The following is a 19882-nucleotide window of genomic DNA, read 5'->3' on the forward strand; positions in this document are numbered from 1 at the left end:
AGACAGGACGATGAAGTGCACTTGTTCCTGAGTGCTGGCTTACCTTAGAGTTGTACAGATATTGAGACATGATTGTTGTAATCTTACACACGGACTTCTTCAACACAAACATTTTCTTTTTTTTTTTTTTTTAAAGATTTATTTTTATTATTTTTTTTTATTGGAAAGGCGGATATACAGAGAGGAGAGACAGAGAGGAAGATCTTCCGTCCGATGATTCACTCCCCAAGTGAGCGCAACGGGCCGATACTATGCCGATCTGAAGCCAGGAGCCTCTTCTGGGTCTCCCACGCGGGTGCAGGTTCCCAAAGCTTTGGGCCGTCCTCGACTGCTTTCCCAGGCCACAGGCAGGGAGCTGGAAGGGAAGCGGGGCTGCCGGGATTAGAACCGGCGCCCATATGGGATCCCGGGCGTGCAAGGCGAGGACCTTTAACCACTTGCGCCACCGCGCCGGGCCCAACACAAACATTTTCTTGAGGGCTTATTTTGTGCCAGGTCACTGTCCCAGGTTCATGGACTACTTCTATCAATAAAGTGAGGATTCCCTCCCTTGAAGGGCTTTTCTTGGAGTGGGAGCTGGCAAGTAAACAACCAATGCATCGTTTTGACCTCTTTTGGAAGATTGAGTCGTAAGACAGCCTGGGCTTGTCAACAGCATCATCCTTTTGGGACAGACAAGCTGGTGTAGGAAGCTTTGTTCTCTCATCACCCAAATTCAGATAGGAGCCAGTGGACACCCAAAATAATGGATGTAGTGTGGGAGCATTGTGGGAAAAGATAGAAGACAGCAAATTAACAACACAGTAGGTATCCATGTTTCCAGTTATCTCTATGGGCCTTTCAGATTTGGGGCTGACAAGTGTGGCTGGGAATGCAAGAGCTCGGATGGTTGCTACAAACTTAGGAAGCGTTACTTGGAAAGGAAAGGTGGGGAAGCTGGAGCAATGTGTGGGTACACCAGGACTCAAGTTCATCTAGTTTTGCCTCCCTCATGGAAAAACATAGGGAGAAGCAGTAGCATTTCTTTGGAGAACTGCAATTGTAAATGAGGGACGGGGTGCCAGAAAGTTCCCTGAGAGGCAGAATGGGGTGAGCCTGGGATGCTTCAATTACTTGAGCAAAGGCCAGAGGGGTAGGTAAGTACTTCCCTCCCTGGTCTTTTGCTCTGTGGGATTTCAGGGCCTCGTTCATAGTCAATGAAGCGGGAGTAGGGACACTTATTGAATCTCTTCCCTTGTTAGCTAATAATTACAGCCAGTTCATAAGTGAGCCCTGCAATGCTCACATTTCCTTTAATTAATTTGTCCTGCATTAATGGTTGGACAGTTTGCTTTATACAGGTCATGACTAACCCAGCCTGGCAGGTTCAGAACTGCTCTGTCGGTGTTTGACTGGCAAGGGCTTGGTCTCCCGGTCAGCCCCATTTAGTCAGGAGCATGTATCATTCGCTCTTGACATCAGGTGTGGCAAGGCGGGGGGGCGGGGGTTGCACTTACTGGGGAGCCTGGTCTCTTGGTAGGGAGCTTGTTAGAGAAGTTGAGTCAGGGAGATCAGCTGTGTTCATGGGCTGAGCGGAGGAGAGTGGGGCCCTGGGAAACCTGCAGGAGAGGGGTTCCAAAGTGAAGTGTGGGGTGATGTTTAGGCTGGAGGATGCTCCACCATGACCCTCTAAGTCTCAACACTCGGGCGGTTTGGAGCATTTAGAGTAGAGTTGGAGGTTCTTCTTGGGATATGAAGGACATTACACACACACACACACACACACACACACACACACACACAGAGAGAGAGAGTGCTAGAGAGAGAGGGAGAGAGAAAGAGAAAGAGAGAGAAAGAGAAAAAGAGAAAGAAAGAAACTTCCTTTAAGAGAAAGAGACAGATAGAGAGAAACTTCCTCTAAGTGTCCCATTGGGTGCAGGGTTCCGAGGATATAAACCATGTCCACTGCTTTCTCAGAACATGAGCGGGGAACTGGATCAACAGAGAAGCAACTGGGACTCAAACCAGCACCCATGTCGGATGTTAGCCTGCTATGCCAGTGCCCTGGCACCTTGGCATTTTCTTGTTATGTTTTCCATTTGAGTCCCTTTCTAGTGCTGCTTTTTATCCTTCGGAATCTAAGTCTCTCTCTCCCTGGGGGTGCTCTCCCCATTGCTCCTGGAACTTCTGTGCCTTTATTCCCATTTTATTCTACTCTGAATCCTGTGGAGTCGAAGGTGGCTGGACTCACAACCACTGGTGAGGACAGATATGTACGATGTGCAGTGTAGTAGAACCTGAGTGTGGAAGCAAGCCCCATGGGCAGGCCCCTCCTGCCCCCTGGCTGTGGCTGGAGCCTCCTGCTCCCTGGCCACACTGTCAGCTTCCCCTCCAGCCTTCCCTGCAGGGTTGTGTTCCCAGAGTCCTCCTGATGGTGCCACTCCCCCCCCCCCCACCCCCCGCCGCTTGAATCTCCCTTTGGTCAGGGATTCCTGTCACCTAACAACAAACCTGCAGCCCTGTCTGGCTGTCCGCCGGGCTCTCCATCACCATGTCCCCTCCCTGCCTCAGCCTCCACCATATTTGTGTAACATGTGTTGGGGTTTCAGCCTTCACAATTTTGCACACTTCCCAATCCCCTGGGCTGTCAGATTCTCAAGCCAACACCGTCTTGAGGTCCTTGTGAGCTTGCGCAACCACTCCTGCCTCAGTGAAGCCTTCCCGATGTATACCAAATTCAGTTTCTTCCCATTCATTTTCCCACATGCTGGTTTCTCACTCTTGGATTATGCATCTCTCTTTATTCCTTTGCCTTTATTATTATTTTAAAAGAAGTATTTTATTTAATAGTTTGAAAGAACTACAGAAAGATGGGAAATAGGAGAGAGAGGAAGGAAGAAGGGTAGAGAGGAAGAAAGAGAGAGAGAGAGCTCTTCCATCAGCTGATTCAGGCTTCAGATGCCTGCAGTTGCTGGGGCTGGGGGTGAAATTCTCTCTGGGTCTCACACTGGGGTGATCTAAGGGATCTAAGGGCTTGGGCCATTTTTCACTGCCTTCCCAGGAGCATTACCAGGGACCAGGTTGGAAGGGGAGAAGCTGAGACTTGAGTGAGCATTCAGGATAGGAGTGCTGGTGATGTAGCAGCAGCTTAAGCTGCTGTGCCATCATGCTGGTCCTGGGTTATCATAATGTCAAGTCTCCCATGGAGGCATGAATGACCACTTCTTAAAAGAGTAAGCAGATGAAGGGAAGAGAAAAGCAGGGAGTCCATGTATCGTTTTTCTAACAAAAATTTACCTCATCCATGGACAGTTTTTCAGTGTTTAAAAAAGCAATTCCTGGTTTTGGCTAGGTACTGCCTCAGCTATTGAAGGCATTTGAGGCATGAAAGAACAGGTGGGAACTCTCTGTATCTCCTTTCAGATAAATAAAAAAATCAAATTGGACACAAAAGCCATAGGGTGTAGGTAGCAATAGAATGTTATAAGAAAGGTTAACATAGGTTTTAAAAATTAAAAAAAAAACTTTTCTGTACTTCAATGTGCTTGAAATCTTATAATAAATAAAATGTGGTTATGAAGTCAAATCAGCACATTTGTGGTAAGCTACATTTGTTCACCGATCCTCTGCAATCACTCTATGGGCACTGCTGCCCCCCTCCTGGGCAAGCCCTTGCTGTGTGGCTCTTGGTCAGTTGTCTGAAAGCAGATGGGTGTTGTCACGTTGTCTTTTTGGCAAATGGCTCTTGTCAGGGGCAGTCCCCTGTCTCCCAGAGCAGCCAGGAAGATACTCAGTGGAGAGACACCTTGTCTACCAGTGAAGGAAGGCCACAGCCAAGCATTCTAGGCCAGAAAAATATCTCCATAGTCACACAGAAAAGACAATACCCCACCTTCTGTCAGCCCAGACGACTCAACCCTGTGAGCCAGGAGCCATTAATTTATCACGATGTCCTCATTTTCTACATGCTGGGCTTGGCATCATTTTCCCATGTTCTGTGGGAGAAACCCCTCCTCATCCCATGCCTGGTAGGTTATAGCACCAACCAGCAGGCTGCACAGCGCCTTGGCTTTCATGCTTGACTGCATCCCAGGTAAGTGTACATGCATCTGGGGTGGTGATGGAGGGCCTCCTGTCTGCCTGGGGTCACTTCAAATAGTCCAGAGTTATGACTTGGGCAGTGGGGGAAAAGGGGAGTGAGAGCTCTGAAATGGAAGCCGTTGAGCAAGACAGTCTGGAAAGCTGTGGGATTGGGCCCTGAGGGACAGCCTGAAGGAAGGCCGGGGCTACATGTGGGACTGACACTGAGCTGAGCAGAGAGGAGTGGCACCCTCCCAGGTCAGCATGAGAAAATCCTGTTGGCCAGAGAGGAGGTGGGGACATATGGAAATGGGCAGTTGCGTCAGTTGGTGTCGTGCAGAGGCACCTCTTCCAGAGGCGACTTACATTCTTCATTTTCTAGAAAATTCTGTGTCTAGTCCTACCATCCCATCCCCTTCATCTAGCCTTCATGACTGCTGAGAAGCCCTGATTTCTGGGCAAATCGTGTCCACAGTATCCCACCCCTCCCCCTGCTGCTTTCCCCGACTGTCCAGCTTGCTGCCTTCAGGCTAGGTTGGGGCTCAACAGAAGGAGGAGGTGGGATTCCTGGGTGCATCACCAGCACTACCCCAGTCTTTCTGGGCCTTGATTTACCCTGTTTGCAGCGTGGTCCCTAGATTGGCTCCTCCCACTGCAGATGCACACCTGATTCCTGCCCCAGCTGGCAGGCAGCGCAGCTACGCTGGACGCATCAGTGTCAGTTTCACAACCTCCCTCACCCTTTTCCGTTCCCTCCCTTGCTGCACGTACAGAGCCCTCCCCTCCAGCCCAGATGCACACCTGCAGGAAAAACTGGCATTGGCTGCTTCCCATCTGTCACCGCCTCACTCAGCTCAAGTGTGCTGATGACAGATAAAGTAATTGCAGAGAGTACAAATGACTTAATATTTGATGTGTTAAAATAATTTTTAATGCTACATATTGGTATAATTTATAGCTGGAATTCATAGTTTTCATCTTGTTTCCCACCTCTCACTCTTCCATAGGCACTTGGTTCTGTGGCATGTGTTTTCTGCTTCCAGGGATAAGTGGGGAACTCTTGGCAGCACCAACAACATCCATTGATTTCTAGATCCACAGAGCTTCATTCAGTTCTTACCAGGCCAAGGTGCTTAAAATTATTTGACAAGTGCCAAATTGGGGGTTCATCTGACAAATATTTATGGGGTACTCGTGTGTGCCAAGCACTGTCCTGGGCAGTGGAATCCCACAGTGAGCAAGGCTGGCAAGGCTTATTCTGAAACAGTTTTCAGTTTACTGGGGGAAGACAGTCAGTGGGAAGAGGTGGGAAGATTTTAAGTAAGAGGATGATATGGTTAGATGTTTCCACCAGAAAGAAGAGTCCTGCACTGAGACCATCAGAGACAAACTGATGGCTTTGTGCAGAGTGGCCTGGAATGAAGCCAGCATTAGCAGGTGGCGTTCTCCATTGATTTGGCTCCCAGTGCTCAGCCATCCTGGCTAAGGTGTGAGCTTGGCAGGCAGATGGTAAACCAGTAGGAGAAAGTAGGCCACTCTTTTAAAAGGGGCTTTTGGACAAGGATGGGTATTCACAGCTGGCAACCTCCTGCTAACTTCTTCCTGATTCCTTGGACTTAAATGCCTTGTCATCAATGGATGTACATGATCTGGCTTCTGTAATGAAACAGCCAGCTTCCAAAGGATGTATGGGCTACCAGGTCCCCTGCATGGGGTCTCAGCCCCTTTCCTGGTCAGTGATGGGTGCTGGGGTCAACTATACCTGCTTGTCTGGGACATCATCCTGGCAAGGGGAAATCCAGGAAAAGATGTTCCCATATAGGGCTTTTCTTTCTCCTGTAGAGCTGTTTATTGAACACTCGTCAGCACACTACTGCCTGTTGCTCCTTCGTGAAGGGACAGGTGAGCAGGCTAAAGGCTTGCCAGCCAGGGCCTCTGCTTTAAGTCACAGCACCCACATGGCTAATTCCCTTCTCACTGAGGCGTGTCTTCTTCCTATCCCAGCACGGGTGGTTTATACTTGTTTCTGAGTTCAAACTGGCTGCTCTTTTCCTAGCTACCTTGACTCTGCAGGAGATGGCTGGTTCTGAAGGTGATGTGAACAAGGATGTTGAAGTGAGGGTGATGAATCTCCCTTCCAGAAGCAGGGCATAACTCTCTTTCTGCCTCCTATTCCACAGCGAGTTGGTATCCTGCACAGGTGCAGATCCTCCAGCTTGTGGTCTTTTCCCTACCTTCTCCACATCCCTTTTCTGCCACCCCACCTGGTATGCTTGTCCAAGGCAATGGAGGCACAGGGAAAGTTATATTAGACGCATATGCCACACAACAACTTCTTGGCCAATGTTCAATTGCATGGATGATGGCAGTCCCATAGATTATAATGAAGTTGAAAAATTCCTATTGTTGGTAATATAGCCATCACAATATATATGTTACTCACATGTACAGTGTATAATGCAATGTGGAGTATATACTATTCATTAACACTATTCAATATTATGCAGTAATACTATTGAGAGGATGTACTACTCAATATTTCTCAGTAATAAATTGTTATTACTGGTTTGTATGTTTACTATATTGCACTTTATATTGTTATATCGGCATATGCTTCTTCCACTTAAATTAAAAAAGTGCTTACTGTAAAATTGTATGATAGGGCGGGTGTTTGGCACAGTGGTCAAGGTACCTCTTGGAATCCTCACTTCCCACATCTGTGCTTGGGTTCAAGTCCCAGCTCTGCTTTTACTGCTGGCTTCCTGTTGATGCCCACTTTGAGAGGTAGCAGGTATTGGCTACAGTGATTAAATTTTTCACACTCATGGGGAGCTCTGGATGGAGTTCTTAATTTTAGCCTAGCATAGTCTCTGCTGTTGTAAGCATTTGGGAGATGCATTGATGGATGGGAAATCTGTCTAACTCTGACTTTTGAACAAATAAAACCCAAGGGTAAAACAACAAAGCAGCATGTTGTGTAACTCAGGGAGTGGTGTCATCTCTCTCTTATTTTCTGTATCTCATCATTGCACCATTTTCTCTTGTCTCTGGCTTAATCTAATGTTGCTCATGATCATGGGATCAACAGGTCATTTTATAGATAGACAGGTCATATATAGATATAGATACATACATATATTTTATATGCCATATAGTCTAGGTGTGTGTTAGGGTATGCCATCTATGTTGGTATAAGCATGGTCTAACACATTTGCACAATAAAGCAATCATCTGTGTGTGTTTCTCAGATTGTGTCCCCATCTTACAGTGACAAATACTTGTGGTTGTGGTTTTAGTGATTCTTTTCCAATCTGGAAGGTGGTCAGCAGATTATGCAAGGAATATTCTTGGAGCATTCTGGTTATGGGGTTGTTTGCCTTGTATCATAGCAATATCACCTGTGCGGCAGAACCCTCCATCCTGCAGGAGGCTGACCTTTAAAGATTTATTTTTTTTTATTATTTTTTCATTGGAAAGGCGGATATACAGAGAGGAGAGACAGAGAGGAAGATCTTCCGTCCGATGATTCACTCCCCAAGTGAGCGCAATGGCCAATGCTATGCCGATCTGAAGCCAGGAGCCTCTTCCGGGTCTCCCACGCGGGTGCAGGGTCCCAAAGCTTTTGGGCTGTCCTCGACTGCTTTCCCGGGCCACAGGCAGGGAGCTGGAAGGGAAGCGGGGTGCCGGGATAGAACCGGCGCCCATATGTGATCCCGGGCGTGCAAGGCGAGGACCTTAACCACTTGCGCCACCGCGCCGGGCCCGAGGCTGACCTTTAAAAGCTTCTGGTAGGGAGGAGGGGGAAGTGCAATGTGCCTTATAGCTCCCAAGCTAAAGGAGTTACTGCAGGCTGTGGTCAGTGCAGCTACAGGTAGAGACTGTTGCATGCCCGTGTGTGATGTGGCCCCTTGTTCCAAAGGCCACCTAACCTATCTCTCCCCGAGCAAGTAGTTAATTTTCTGATGGGCTCTAGAAGTGTCACCAAGCAATGTGTCATCAGAGAATCATGACATGTGATGCCCTTTAGCTCACTCACCACACAGCCAGCATGTGGGTGGGGGAGGCAGCAGGGAAGAGATGAAACAAGACCCCGTCACTCAGGGTTTTGCCAAATGTCTCATCAAGACTCCTTGGTCACGCTCATCCAAGACATCACTACCATTCCTCATCTTGCTCCATCATGATTTCCTTCCAAGACCCTTGCTTTTCTTGAAGACACCCAAATCCACGTGATGAAGTATATGTTCGACATTTAGTGCCTGGCAGCACCATTGTCAACTGGGTGACAGAGAAGTGTTCACCTACCTAAGCTCTGTGGAGCTCAGAAGGGTAGCCAGAGTAGGCAGGAGAGTGGTGGCTGGTCGATCCTCTGGGCTGCAGTTGCATGAGAGAGGTGTGCTTCTACCATGATTCTGTTGGAGCCAAACCAGACATGAGAGATGCCGGTTGTGATCTGACTGCTCCAAGGGATGGTCAGAGTTGGTGTAGGCTGAGAAGAGGGTATGATAGAAATAGAAGACTGGGGAATTCAGTCCTGCTACAGGCAACAAATACTAACAGCCAAACAATAACTGAAGGCAGACACTCGTCTCACTCAAAATCAAGAAACACACATTAAAATGGGATAACAGCATTTCTAAGAAACTCATCTATGGAAAAACAGAAAGATAAGTATGCTCAAAGATGTTTATTACAGTGTTGTTTGTGGTAGCAAATGAATCGGAAGCAACTTAAAAGTACACCAGTAGGGGAATTGTCCAACTGTGTAAACTAAGCATGACAGCAGACACCAAAAATGTCTTGATTTTCACATTTCCTGGAAAGAAAACATGTCTCTGCCATGTTAAAAAAGCAAAGTACTGAGTAATTTGACTAATATTTCTCTGTTTGTAAAAAAGCACCCTGAGGGAGTGTGCCTGTGCACATGCCTATGGGTGCATGAGTGTGGAGCATGGATGGAAACAGAAAAATTGTCATCAACAGTGGATACTTCTGGCTAGTGAGCTTAAGGAGGTGAATGTGGGGCAACTGTTAATTCTTACTTTGCACCTGTTTTATCATTTGAACTTTTTGTAATAAAAGTTTAATCTACATGTTTACTTAAAAGGGTTGAGAACCCAGACCTTAACACATTCTCCTAAGCATGGATTTCAATTTTCTTTTTTAAATCAAAGCATGCTTAAATTTTAATTCCATTTCCCATACATTTTATGCAATATCCTTGTGTCCTGGAATATGGTATGTCAGGGAGCAGATAGAATGGTGCAGGTTGGGTTCAGGTGGGAAATAGTGTGAGGATGGGACATAGCCTACAAGTCCTTCCTGGCAAGGTGGAGTACCCCAGTGTGAGTCAGGGTGGGACCCAGGGGCTCTGTGGATACAGCTTAAGGCTGGGGGAGGCAGGCAGTGCCATCTGGAAGACTTTGCTCCCAAGCACACGTTTCACACCTGGCACACATGCTTTCTGTGGAAGGAATGCGAGAGGATAAGACCCCAGTGCAAGCAAGAACCACTGCCAACAGTGACTGGGAGCCAGGGTCATTCAGTCCCTTCCTGACATGGTTCAGATGTTCTCCATGGGCAGGGTTGGGTCTCACTTGTAAAGGTGCAGAGAAGCAGGGCTAAAGAGTTTGAGAGGAGGCAGGGCTGTTAGGGAGCAATGGAGGGTGCCCTGCACTTCCCTCTGCTAGGTTGCCTGGAGCTATAGCTAGGGGACCCCCTTTTGAATGGAGTGTGCATGAAATCTATTCCCTTCCTGTTTGCAGCAGGGCCTGGCTGATGAACCTCTGTCCACTGACTTCCAGTACTGGACACGGTGTCTTGCTCTGCTCACACTGGAGAATGCAGCTCCAGCTTAGTAGAGGTGGCTTCCAGCTTAGCTTTGTTGCTGCTGGAGGCCTGGAGGAGCCAGCTGAGTGGTAAGGCAAGAAAACAGGCTGACTCTTCTGCCCTTGGTGCCTTGGCAGTCTTTGCAATGCGGGAGCCCTTAGCACTGGGACCAGGTGGTGATGGGCTCAAGAGACTCCTTCAGTAACAGGTGCTCCTGCTGCTGGTAGCTGCCCCATGTCTTGCTTGGCAAATTCTGGCAGCTGGCTGAGCAAAGAGGGAGCTGTTGGGGCTGCAGTGATGGGGCTGTCTCTGAGTGAGTCCCTTTATGCTTCACCCCTCTACACAGCTGGTGGAGCTGCAGAATAGGTTAGAGAGTACCTTGCAGCGTGAGCCAGAAGGCAACCTGGGTGTTTTGGTGTGGCCTCTGCCACACATGAAGTCCTGCAGTTACTCCAGCGTGTGTCCTTGCAAAGGGCACACTGGGAGTCTGTCTGCATCACAGAGTCATGGGGAAATTCAGCAGAGCTCCCTGAGGTTTGTGGATGCTTGCGAGGCACACAGCATGTAGTCCCACCTGCCACGCGTCATCACCTCGTAACTGTTTTGTGGCTCACGTGTTTATTATCTCAATTGTCTGTCTCCCTCACTAGAAAGTCTCATGAAGACACTGCTTTTGGCATACTTCATTTAGCACATTAAGAACAGTTTCTGGCAAAGGATGGATGCTCAAGACTATGTGTTGAGTGAGTGAATGAATGAATGAACAGGTATCGGAGTTATCACAACAATCCTATGACATGTTTGTCATCAGGATCTCCAGTGCATAGACAGGAAGTTTGAGACTAACAGGAAAGACTTGCACACACCCATGGAAGGGCCAATAGCTAGGTGGGGTGGTTTAACTCCAGTGTCTGTGCCACTCAGTGTTGTAAAAAAGATGATGTGCATGGGCATATTGGTTGCGCTGTAACCTGCTGAGTGAATCTGTATGCTATGACAGCACCTTCACCAGGCCAGCACTGTGGCTCAAGAAGGTTAAGCTACTGTTTGCAATGCCTACAATGCACACTGAGTGTTGGTTCTAGTCCTGGCCATTCCACTTTTGATCCAGCTTCCTGGTAAGGTGCCTGGGGAAGCAGCGGGAGATGACCAGACTGCTTTGGCTGCTGCCATCCTAGTGGGAGATCTGGTAGAGCTGGACCTGGATGGAGTTCCATTCTCGTGCTGGCTCAGCTCTGGTCCCTGGGGCCATTTGGAGAAGGAAAGGCCTCTCTCCCCCTCTCTCTTTGATGTTGCCTTTCAAACAAATAAACTCTTTTAAAAAATTAAATAATTGCACCATCACTTACCCAGTCACCTAATGATTTCTTCAGTGTCTTACAGTCTTTTCCCTCACTGTCCTGCAGCCCCTGTTTTAGATGGGATGGCCAATTGCTGACTTCCTGCTGGTATGCCCTTTGTGGGTTATCCATGGCCAATTTGTAATCCAAGTTACTGACCTGGGCCACTCTGTCACCTCCCTCTACTGCCAGCTGGTGGGGACTCTGTTCAGAAGGTTCCTGCTGCATTTTATCACCAGTCCAAAACAGAGCTTCTCAGTGAGATGAAAACATTTGCAAGAGGGATGCTGGATTGCCAAACCAAACAGGGCTTTATCTTGTTAAAATCTTATGTGTGTGTGTGTAAGGTGTGTGGGGTGAAATAGGAGACAGACAGACAGAAAGAGAGAGAGAGAGAGAGAGAGAGAGAGAGAGAGAGAGAGAGAGAAATTCATCATCTGCTGGTTCATCCCTCAAATGTTCACAGTGGCCAAGACTGGGCTGTGTTGAAGCTGAGAGCGTAGTCCCCTGTGGGTGGTAGGAGCCCAGTTATTTGAATCATCACTGCTGTCTCCCAGGGTGTGCAATGGCAGGGAGTTGTATTCAGGATCTGGACCCTGGTATTGAACTCAAGTTCTCCAATGTAGACTGTGGGCATTTCAGTCCTTCTCTTAACTGCTAGACTGAAACTCCCAAACAGATTTGAGGTGTCTGCTGCTAAAATGCATGAGGTATTCTAAAAAGTTCATGGAAAATGAAATTAAAAGATGTATTTACTTGTTGCCAGTAGTGTTTGAAATCCATGCCTGAAGTTTTCATCATAAGCAGTCTCCACGAACTTTTGAACACCCCACATATTTTCTCCTCATTAATATTGAGAATGAGTTAGAAAATCTTTAAAATAGCTTTCATAGGCATGCTCTGTTTCCATCCCACTACTAATTTCCACTTGTCCTGTATTTTATCTATCTCTATGTCTGCAGTTCATCCTGTGCCATCCCATGTTTCCTGGCCAGATCCCACTACCCTCTACTCGTGGCTGCCCCCGTGTTTGTTCCTCACTTTCTCTCTTATTCCATACAAGATACAAGAGGTCCTGGCTGGGAAACAGTGGGGTTGAGGAAGAGGGGAAAAATGGTCCATCAGGAACACGGTAGAACACACAGGAGGGAGAAAAGGCAGGGAGTGCATCAACTCTCCCAGTGTGAATTCTCCATGAAGCAGATTGTTTCAGCTGTTATTCAGAGAACAAGGCTTTCCCCTGGCCGAAGAATGCCAGTGCATGGTGCAGAGTGGTGCCACAGCAATTTTCATCTTTCATCGGGAGTGGCTGTGTGACTTACCAGTGTCATCGTGGGAGCAACTGAGGACAAGGTGGAGAGAAGACAAGCATTTGCTCTGGCACCAGCCTGGCTTTGCACTTTGATCCCATCATCTTGCAGGTGTTCAGTTGCACCTGGGTTGCCTCTCTGTAAAATCACAGTTCTCAGGGGGTACCGTAAGGCTCTCATAAGATGACCTATAAAGTGCTCTCTGGCCATGTCATCTACTACAAGTTTAGATCCCAGCATTTCCTTTCTAAGAAGAAAGCTGATGGTCCCAGAAAAACAAACTGGAGATGAAAGGGGAATGGGCTATGGCAGAGATACGTTGCAGGCAAGGGGAGATTCATGAGTTAGGGAGTGAAGGTGGCAGGGAGGGGTACACCTGAAGTAGGAAAGGTTGTGATATGCTTGAAGTGGCTGCCATGTAGCAATCCCTATATTCCATTTCTCTGGCTTCACAAGGCCACATAAGTGAGTTTCTTTTATATTCATCAGAAACTAGGAGATATCCAGATTTTAAAGAAAATGTGTGTTTGTGTGCGTGTGTGTGTGTGTGTGTGAGAGAGAGAGAGAGAGAGAGAGAGAAAGAGAGAGAGAGATTGAGATTTTCCATCCTCCAGTCTACTGGTTTACTCTTCAAGTTGCCACAATGGCAGAAGATGGACCAAATCAAAACTGAGAGCTGAGAACTGAACCCAGGCCTCCCACAGGGATGGCAGGGATCCATCTACCTGAGCCCTCTCTTTCTGCCTCTGGCTTGTGGGAACAGAGGGGGATGTAAATAGCATTTGAAGATGCAGGTTGTCCAATCGATCTTAATCGCTGGCAAAGTGTCACACCACTGGAAGTGCCACCAGATTGATACAGGCAGGGCCGAAGGTGTTCTTACACATATGGCTGCCAGGATGTGGAAACATCTTGAAATAAGCACAGGAATTCAGAGAAAATGTGGGCTCTCCGGACCAAGGGAATTGGACTCGACTGGGTTTGCGTTAGCTTTGTGGATAGGATTTCTAACCAAGATATTATATTTTCTTGTCTACAAAACTCTCACATTTTTCAGACCTTATTTAGCAGGGAGAAAGAAAGCAGGTTCAGATGAAGTGGTTTACTCTGTCAAAGCCACATGATATCAGCATTGACAAAACTGGTTTAAATTCCCTCTTGTGGTCTACCAGTCCATGGCTGATTCTTTGAGCCAGTCCATCACAGAAGGTTTGTAGTCTAAAGTAACAGATGGAGGCATTAAGCTGGAAGGGTTGCATCATTTGCTCAAGGTCATCTGTGAGCTTCGTGCAGGGTGCTCAGTGCAGACAGGAGGCGCCAGCCGAAAGCAGGCCACTGGCGGGGCTAGCAGGGTAAGGGGAACTTCTTTCCCTTTAGACAAATTATGCCACTTATCTGGGATGATCACCCCTACTAATCCAGTCTGCTAATTGTAGTAAAGTTTCTCCTCTCTGCAAGTGGATAAAGGTGCAGTGCCAGGACTGGGCACAGGACCCAGGAGTCCTGCCTTCACAACCCTGGATTGGCTTCAGTCACTGCACCTGTTTCTTTCTTGTTGTGCCTGGTTTCACTTGGTCACACTTCAAAGCATAAACTCACATAAGGAGACTAAATTTAGCTCTAATAAAATAGTTGCTGCACACTAAAACGTAAAGTGATCATTACCAGCTCCAATTATTGATGACTAAGGAGCAATGCCCCAGTATGAGAGCAATCAGTTACATAACTGAATCCTCACGGAGGTTTTAAATGATAATCCCGAGTGTGTACAGTTGCCTTCTTGTTTTAGGAAGCTCAGCACCTGCATCAGATGTCCTCTTAGAAGCCGTGGAAACCCCATTGGCCATGGAGATAAATAGATTGACCCCAGATTGGTTATGGGGAAGCCACCTGTTGGGTGGTCCATGTTCAAGACTTGGTGAGGTGGTATGGATCGGCTAATGCTTTTTTTTAGATCAGTATTTCTTCATCCAAAGTATGCAGCCAAAAGATAAAAAATGAAGCAATGGATAATGAGAGAAAAAAAATAGAACAAAGAGGTCCCCCTACAAAACAGTTCCCTATAAAGGGAAATGAACAACTGAGAGGAGGGAGGGTAACTGCAGAGGACTTGAGAGCAAGCTCCTAGAGCTTGGGAGCTCTGTTGAGGGGCCAGTGTGTTATTGGGAATGAATGATTGCCAAACACCCATGTAACACCCTTCAAGTTTTTGTCATGAAGGCCGATGTTAGCCTGATGGGGTTGAGCCCGTGTTCTCTATAGGAAGCTGCTTATAAGGTTTCCTTATTCTGACATCAATCCTTTATTGAGCCGTGGCCAACCATATTAAAAACACCTAAGATTTTAGGAGGATGACAGAAGGGTTTGAGAGAACAACTAAGCCCTTTGTACCCAGTGTCTGTAGGCGGTGAATCATTCACAGGAGCCCATTGGGCACATTTCTTCCCAGCTCTGTGTTTGGTGATAACACTGGCTTGCTTGAAATTGGCTATCATGGGAGTTTTTAAAAAGCTATATTTTCCTTGATTTGGTCAGAATAAATGAATTGTGCATCCTTAAGATGTTCAAAGATTTAAGATCTGCATGTTTTGTGAGATGATTGTCATAATCAAACTAATATGCATATCCATCACCTACCTCACTTATTTTTCATTTGCGATGAGAATGCTTCAGATCTACTCAGAAATTTCAAGTCTACATTACATTGCTAATAATATTGTTTTTAAAGATTCAGTGTTTGAAAGGCAGAGTGACAAGGAAAGAGGGAGAGAGAGAGAAAGAGGAAAGGAGAGAAGAGAAAGAGAGAAGGAGAGAAAGGGAGAGGGAGAGAATGAGAGAGGAAGGGAGAGAGAGTATCTTCTATCTGTTGGTTCATACCTAACTGGTTGCAGCAGCCAAGTTTGAGCTAGGCTGAAGCTAGGATCCAGGAACTCCACTCTGATTTCTCCTGTGGGTAGCAGGGGCCCACGAATCTGGGCCATCTTCTACTGTCTTTCCCAATATATCAGCAGGAAGCCAGATCAGAAGTGTAGCAGCTGGGACTCAAAAAGGGACTCTGATATGGGATGCTGGTGTCACAGGGGAGTACATTACTATTAATGTACCATGTATGAGGTCTTCAGAACATACTCATCTTATGGCTTACAGTTTATGCTAATTGCCTAACATCTCCTCACCCACCACACCCTCAATCCCTAGTAACCACCATTATACTCTGTTTTCATGAGTTGGATTCCCTTAGATCCCATGTAAAAGTGAGTTCACAATTGTTTATCTTTCTCTGTCTGGTTTATTTCATTTAACTAGCATATGCCTGGTTCATTTGTATTGTCTCAAATGACAGAATGTTCTTTCTTTATATATATAATGTATGCATATACATTATAGTTTCTTTTTATTTTATCTTTTTTAGATTTTTAATTATAATGCTTGCACATTTTTATGGAGTACAGTTGACTACATATAAACATAATAAACTGATCTGACCAGACAACTAACCTCCCTATTTCCTTGGTGTCTAGAGTCTACCAAATGCTTTCTTCCAATTCTTGTGCAGTGCACAATAAGCAGTTGTTAACCATGGTTATCCCACTGTGTGGTAGAACACTAAACAGAAAGTGCTACTTCTGTGTTCAAGTATCTGTTATCCAGGCTTCATATATCCCCTCTCTTTAATTCCCCAGCCTCTAGTAAACAGCAATCCAAATTCAAGAGAACTATTTTCTTGTAAATATGCAAATATGAGAGAGAGAGAGAGAGAGAGAGAGAGAGAGAGAGAGAGAATAAAGCCTTTTCTTTCTGTGTCTTAGTTATTTCACTTAACATCCAGTAGTAGATACCATTTGGTGCATGTATCAGGGCTAATAATGTTTATATGTTTATGCATCTCATTTTATTCTTCCATTCTTCCATCAGTGAACATCTCAGTTGGTTTCATACCTTGGCCGGTTAGTGAACCGAGCTGAAATGATGGGAGTGCAGGTTTCTCTTGGGTATCTCTGTCATCTAGTGACTTCATTTCCTTTAGACACAGACCTGGAGGTCAGATATTGGAGTCACATGGTGAATGCATTTTTGAAACTCTTCTGAGTCCTATTCATATTGCTGTTTATAATCACAATGCTAATGTCCATTCTTATGAGCAATGTATAAGTGTTCCCTTTCTCACATCCTCAACCAGCATTTAAAAGTCCTGTTGAAAATAACCATTCGTTTTTAATAGCAAATAGGTGCATTTATATATTTGAAAGACAGAGAATATGAGAAAGAGAGAGAGAGAGAGAAAGAGAGAGAATGAGCCTCTATCCACTGATTTACTCCCCAAATAGCTGCAACAATCAGATCTGGACCATGCCAAAGCCAAGTGGATAAGGAAGAGATGCCTCCTACATTGAGGAGGAGCCTCAATCTCCCATCTCCTGACCAGGAGCATTTGTAGGAAGCTGGATCAGAAGTGGAGTAGCTGGGACTTGAATTGACATTCTGACTTGGGATGCCAGCATTACAAGAAGTGGTTTAACTTGCTGTGCCATTATAATGGTCCCAAGAGCATTTTGATACTGGCTCCGGAGGGAAGTTCTGAGACAAAGGGACGCTCAGCCGCTCGGCCCCCGCCTGTCCGCCTCCTTCGCGGGGCTGCGGCCGCCGGAGGATCTGGACCATGTCAGGCATTGCCCTCAGCACACTTGCCCAGGAGAGGAAGGCGTGGAGGAAAGTCCACCGTTTGGTTTCATGGCCGTCCCGACCAAGAACCCCGACTGCACCATGAACCTCATGAACTGGGAGTGAGCCATCCCAGGGAAGAAAGGGACTCTGTGGGAGGAAGGCCTGTTCAAGCTGCAGATGCTCTTCAAAGGCAACTATCCCCCCCCCACTCCTGAAATGTAAATTTGAGCCACCACTGTTCCACCCCAATGTTTACCCCTCAGGCACCGTGTGCCTGTCCATCCTGGAGGAGGACAAGGACTGGAGGCTGGCCATCACAATCAAACAGATCTTGTTAGGAATACAGGAACTGCTAAATGAACCAAATATCCAGGACCCAGCCCAAGCAGAGGCCTACATAATTTACTGCCAAAACAGAGTGGAGTATGAGAAGAGGGTTTGAGCACAGGCCAAGACGTTTGCACCCTCATAAACAGCCCCAGACTAAGTAGAAGGAAGGGATTGGTTTGGCAAGAACTTGTTTACAACACTTTGCAAATCTGAGGTTGCTCTATACTTCGCTAGTCACCTAGGGGAGGTTGGTTGGGGGCCATGTCCATTGCTGCCACTGGGACCCAGTGCTCCGTCACCGACAGACCCCGTTTCATACAGGGTCTCTTCCTCCTGTCTTTTGTATTGTTGATTGTTATGTAAAACTCGCTTTTGTTTTAATATTGATGTCAGTATTTCAACTGCTGTAAAATTATGAACTTTTATACTAGGGTCAGTCCACTAGGTGCTAACCCCTCTGCTCTCGGATGCAGGCATGCTCACGCTTGCGCTCTGCAGCCTCCAGCTGGCCCGGCTGGCAGCGTCCCTACCACACCACTTTCCTCGCATCCATGGGGCATGTCGTCTGTGTTGCTGTTAGTCAATAAGCTGTTTCTATGAAAAAACAAAACAAAAACAAAAAAAACAAAACATCACAATGGGAACAGCAGAACTTTGAAATGAGAATGTGCGTTCCACAATAAACTTTGGGCATATTCAAGGGGGTCAAGGCAAGGAGGATTTTTTTTTGTTGTTGTTCTTGTTTTCTTAAATAAACATATATTTTAATCCCATTATTCATGATTAATCTTTTTGAGAGACAGAGAGATTGCTTTCCCACCCACTTGTTCTCTTCCCAGATGCTTGCAGCAGCTGGAACTGAGCGAGGCTGAAACCGGAAACCAGGCATGCAATCTAGGTCTGGAGCCAGTCCCTGCTGCCTCTCAGGGTCGGCAGGAGATGAGGTACATCTTGGTACTGGTTCCAGGTACTGCTGTATGGAACACGTGTGTCTATCAGTAACAGACTTACCTGTTACATTAAACAGGCCTCTGTGGAGGCCTGGGGGAAGGAATTGTTTGAGGGCAGACATGGGAAGGAGAAGTACATCCGATGTTTTAAAACAGGAGCCTTTAGCTACATTGATTAATAACCTGGGAGACGTCCTTTCAAGTGGAACAGATGGTTGCTGGGCAGTTGGCGTTGTAGAGGCACTTTTGCTGTAAGGTCGTGTTGATCTTTGTGTTGACTTGTTGTTCTGGCAGTCTTTTGTTGATAGTTTTTATCCAGCAGTCATGCGTAGGAACCCATCCTTAATGATTTCCCAGCTTTATTTACTTACTTCTTTGGTTAGGGTTAGCATTTGTGACTCCATTTTGACTCTGTCAACTTCCACATTCCTTTTATATTACCTCTGGATGTTCTCATCACATAGCATGGCGTTACGTCAGGGTGGCAACACCTCCTGCCTCCATCACTGTATGGTGGAAATTTGCTCTCTAAAGAAAGCTTTGTCTCCTGGCCGTGTCTTCCAGTCTTGATGCCACACAGACACCTGCAAGCGCCAACCCTGGGAAGCAGTGGATGATGGCTAACATCATGGGTCCCTGTTGCCTGTATGGGAAACTCCTTCCAGGTCTCCCATACGGGAGTCAACATGAGAGAGCACTGACACAGCTGCCAGCATGACAGGGTTCTCAGTGAATAAACCTGGGATGATATTAAGGTGAATACTGTTAGTAATGGATTCTGTCCCATTGAATAAAATGGGATCTGTGACTCTGTGATGATGTAAACATGCAAGTGTATAAATAAACAGAAGCTTTTCCTTATAGTAGAAGGCCAGTCCATACACTTTGAAGAAATATTGTTCCAGAAGTGAAACCCCCATAGTAGTTGCTTCAGCCATGAAACATCCAGGAATGTTAGGATTTATAGATGAATGTGTGATAATGATTGGTGTATTTTCTTAGTCTCAAACAGTCTCAGACTTGTGAAGAGTGAAAGAGCAGCTTTACAGCAGGGAGCTCCAGCAGCTGCCTAGTCAGGTGTTCTGAGTTGACATCTATTGATATCAGGCATACTGTGATGGCTGGTGTATTACCAGACACATTATAAATAAACCTTTGACAAATATAAATGGAAGAACATTCTACAAACTATCTGCTGAATGAAAGTCAAAGCTGAATGATCCCATAACTTCTTGGTTAAAGAGGACTGAGGAGATAATCAGATGTGACGCAGAGTCCTGGATGTTACTGAACCATTAAACCTTGAATGGATATGGGGCTTGGATGATGGTGATATGCATTAGCTAATCTTCTGGGCTTTGTATTGCAGTATTTTTATGGTAGGGCATGTGCTTGCTTG

The 19882-nt window shown here is 46.3% G+C and overlaps 1 pseudogene; it reads left to right on the plus strand.

The window, feature by feature from the left end:
• The first annotated feature begins 17125 nt into the window (after positions 1–17125).
• LOC121164518 lies at positions 17126–17675 on the plus strand (annotated as a pseudogene).
• The last annotated feature ends 2207 nt before the right edge of the window (positions 17676–19882 follow it).

The sequence above is a fragment of the Ochotona curzoniae genome, unplaced genomic scaffold, assembly GCF_017591425.1.
Source record: "Ochotona curzoniae isolate NIBS_2020 unplaced genomic scaffold, NIBS_Ocur_1.0 contig_832, whole genome shotgun sequence".
NCBI lineage: Eukaryota > Metazoa > Chordata > Mammalia > Lagomorpha > Ochotonidae > Ochotona > Ochotona curzoniae.